We start from the raw sequence: 4,135 nt of genomic DNA, 5'->3' as shown, positions 1-4,135 counted from the left end.
TTTGTTGCTGAAACACAATGTATAAGGCTAATGATACTAAGGAAAAAGAAAGTAATTTAAATAATAGTATTTTGTTGACATAAAAGAAAGTCTTTCTTCAATCCTTTACGATTCCTGGATATTAATTGGGAAATTTAAGTACAATGTATGTTTTATTCGGTTTTCTAGTTCCTGCTTAAATTACGTTAAAATTTTAAAACATTGGACTAAAATTTTATTTGTTTTTAAATAGCCCTGTTCATTACAGGCAAAAAGCCTCAGTTTATTTCAAATCTCTATAACTCTTGCATATAAAATGGATAATAACTTTGAAAATTCAGTTAAAAAAACATTATATGCAAATGTTTCAGTTTCTACAAACAAAAAGCTATGTTTTATTTCATTCCTACTTGGACATTAAATAAGTAATAGACTTTTGGTTAAAGTTTGGTTAAAAGTGTGTGTAAGAAGTTCAAGACCTGCAGACAGGAAAGTGAGTTCTAATAAAAAGTTCTAATGTCTCACTGAAATTATCTGTGTAAGTGTCATTCGCCCTCTCGTGCATATACGGATTTGTGCATTTTTTTTAAAGGGCTGTGAGCAGCCTAGCTGTGGCCTTCACAGGAGAGCTTTCATGATCTACTTTTGGACTTTCTTAACTTTCTCTTAATTATAATAAGTGGTTAATAAGTGGTTAGGATATCTCTGCACCCTTCCCAATTTCCAGGCTCTATTGAATTCCTAATCTTACTTCTAATCTAATATAGATTTCCAAGTGATAGAAGCCGATTAGTATTTTTGTAAAATACTAATTAGTAAAATATTAAAAATAGTATGAGAAGCTAGTGTCCAATCGGCTTCCAGTTAGTAAATTGAGAATGCAGCATATTGCAGTCTTCAGCAACCTATTTATATATTCAAGCCCGTTGTACAACCTCTATAAACATCTTGCTCAAGAAACTTTAATGCATTTTTTCTTTCAAGTTTCAAATTATTAAAAGAAATAAATAGTGGCAGTCGTGTATCAAATATATCATTAACAGCACAACTGACTTAAGATGTCGCGTATAAATGCCGAGAGGTTGCGTGAGCGTCACAAATTCAAGCTGTTTCAAAAGCGGATGATTGCTCTTCGACCTTCTACACATACTGCTTTTTGTGCATAGTCATGCTTACTTCAGACGAAAATCTTTATTGTAGTAACTAGGAGATTGAAGAACTAAACTTGAGAAGCTATTTGTGTCGTATGTTGGATATTAGAGTCAAAAATAGAGATCAAAATGTGCTAAAGCTATTTTTATCTAATTTAGACATCATTTTATTTTCCAATAATCATCTGTGCGAGGTATTTTCACTTCAGATAAAGAATATCTCTATATTATACATAAATTGAGTCAAAAAATATCTATATTGAAAATAACTATTAGAAATAACAAAAATCTGTTGGACAATCAAAGTACTATCCTATCCTAAAAATTTTTTAGGGTTTGTTAAATAAATATTTTTTATTCTATTCTAAAAAATATTTTTTCTCGGAAAGGATAGTACTTAAATTTTCTTCGGTCTTATATCATTACTACAGGCAATATTTTGTTTTAAATTGTTTTAAAAGAAACCTCTATAAACAATAGCTTTCGTGGTAAATTATAACTTTTTAGTAATTTTGAGTTAAAATCTTAGAAATTATTTCAAAAATATTCTCTGAAGAATATTCTAGAATTGAGAAATATTGCAAAATCCGTTGAGGAAAAAGGTGGATTGAAATACACTGAGGGCTTTTTCTTCTCAGAAATTTAAGGTATAGATAAAAAATAGAAAAAAACAGTTAATTTAAAAAGTAAAAGTTGATTAAAACACAAAATCATTGACCTTAACAACTGATTAAAAAAATTACCTACTTTGCTCTTATTAAGTTTATATTAACCACTCTTACCGCGTCATGGGTTTATATTAAAAAAAAAAACTAATCTGCCAAATCACTTTGGTCAACTCTTACTTAACAATTTTTAAACCAGTTAATATGTAACATAATACAACCCACTATTTCAGTTTATAAGCACAGTTTAATTAAAAACTTGATACTCCAATTATTGGTTATAACAGTTATAATAAAATTTATCATCTTGCGTTTAAATAATCAATCCGCTTATAGGCATATCTTATTGTTATTGCTGCAGTTTTAACGTTTAAGTTTTTGCGGTCACTGTTGGCGTGAGCCTAAAGTTCGTTGCTTTCTTATTAATTAATTAGTTTATTATGTATAGATTCTTTCAGAGATATTGTTGAAGAATTGTGAACAGTGTTAATGAAGAAGAAATTTTTTAGTAAAAGTCGCTTTATTGACGGAAAAAGTGGTGTGAAGGTGAATTAATAAAGTAAAATATGTTTTTTGGTAGGAAGGTAAGGGATTTAGGTTATTGATTCTGCACTTAAGAAAAAAAATTGAAATAATTCTTTATTATTCTATATTAAATTTAAAAGCTTGTTTTATTGTACAGATTTAACATCGTTATTTCTAAATCACTTATGTTATTGATTTCTTACTAACAGTTCAATTTTTACCTGCAATTAGGACATAAATTTAGGTTTAAAAAGAAAAAAATAGTTAAGTTCTACATACGTATCAGATTTAATTTACTTGTTTTTTTTTAAATAAAAGTATTTCTAAATATACTTATACTATTAAATTAAAAAAAATATATATGCTATTAAAACTTTACTACTTTGCCTCGCAAGCAAATACAATTCAATTTTTCAGGTTTTATATTCATACTTTTGAAGCAGGTATTTTTTACTTTATTTCTATAAAAGGTAATACACATGTAACCTTAGAAACTAAATAAGAAAGATTTTATTCTGAAGTCACAATATTGAAACGTCTGAATATTATATATTTATTAGGATAAATCTTGTAATTTATTTCATGACAAAATACCAATAAATAAATATTAAAAGTTTTAAAATCTGTTCCAAATATTATAGAATATATTTAGTTAATATAAAATTTCTTCAATAATCAACATTTTATATGAAAACTCTAAAGGCCATTCACTTATTACATGTTCCATATTTAAGAGCGATTAAATATAAATAAAACACTTCACATTTTGTAACTTTTTTATTTAATAATTTATAAAGAATATTAAGATATTTCCTCTAGATGGTTAAATAGGAAAACAAATGTTAAAAATTAAATAAACATTTGCAGAAAGTTAGACTAACTTTATATAATTTATAATAAATTATAATTTAAAATTTTGAAAAGCTCGTTGAAGAGCAAATCTTATTGAATTATTATGAAGGTGCAAACTGAAAGTTAAAACTTATTTTTTTTAATAAAATTATTGTTGGCAAGGTTATTTATTGTAAGTCTTTTACTTTACCGCATATATTTATTTACATATTTTGATTTTAACAAAAATATTTACTATTACAAATTGAATTTAAAATATTAGAAAATGCAATTACAAATTCTAAAGCAAATTATTTTTTCAGGTCGATTATTACAAAATTTAGTTTCTAGTTAATGTGTTTAATTTAACGTATCTGGTGAAAATCATTGTGCAAACAAAACACATATTGAAGTAATAAAACATTTGCATCAGCACTATAATAGTAAAAGTATCAAGGAAAAAAAATTAGAGACATGTTGTAAGAATCTATGCCAATAAAGCTCATATTTAGGTAAAATGTTTCCTAGTATAAAGATTATTTTTTTATTTAGTGCAATAGTTTTTTTAAAAGTGAAAGCGATGCATGTGTATATCTGGTATCACTAATTATTTCAATATATTTAAATATAAATATTATCAACTTTATATTCATCAAGGAAGGCATTTTTTTTGTATGTGCAATATATGTCTATTCAATTATGAAACGATATTGCTTACCTGAGTTGCAAAAACGTACTATTTATAAATTTGTTGATAAATAAACTTAATTTTGCCTACCCCCATATACTTTGGGTAATATTTTACGTAGTTGAATGTTATGTATTGCACTGTGTGCATAGTGTCGCGGTAATAATCTACATGTTTGTATTGGGGGTAATCTAAATTTATTTTAATTGAGGTAAAAAATTAGAATTTTATTGATACGCTGTCTGTGTATTTATGTATTTATACTTACCGTCCTTCCTATATCTCGTGTGTATACA

At 26.2% G+C, this 4,135-nt stretch overlaps 1 protein-coding gene across 5 annotated transcripts in view; it reads left to right on the top strand.

Moving 5' to 3' along the window:
• Positions 1–4,135, top strand: part of LOC126737659 (glycoprotein 3-alpha-L-fucosyltransferase A-like) — a 31,489-nt gene that overhangs the window by 19,982 nt on the left and 7,372 nt on the right. Inside the window, exon 1 of one of the 5 annotated variants that reach the window (XM_050442643.1) lies at positions 2,188–2,379. The exons of 3 other annotated variants lie outside the window; for them this stretch is intronic. The gene's annotated coding sequence lies outside the window, so the exon portion shown is untranslated. Of the gene's footprint in view, positions 1–2,187; positions 2,380–3,909; positions 4,051–4,135 lie in introns of those variants that run through there. One more of the 5 variants, XM_050442644.1, reaches the window with a different exon arrangement.

The sequence above is a fragment of the Anthonomus grandis genome, chromosome 6 (genome assembly GCF_022605725.1).
Source record: "Anthonomus grandis grandis chromosome 6, icAntGran1.3, whole genome shotgun sequence".
NCBI classification, from domain to species: Eukaryota; Metazoa; Arthropoda; class Insecta; order Coleoptera; family Curculionidae; genus Anthonomus; species Anthonomus grandis.
This window is presented reverse-complemented; position numbering and strand designations above follow the sequence as displayed.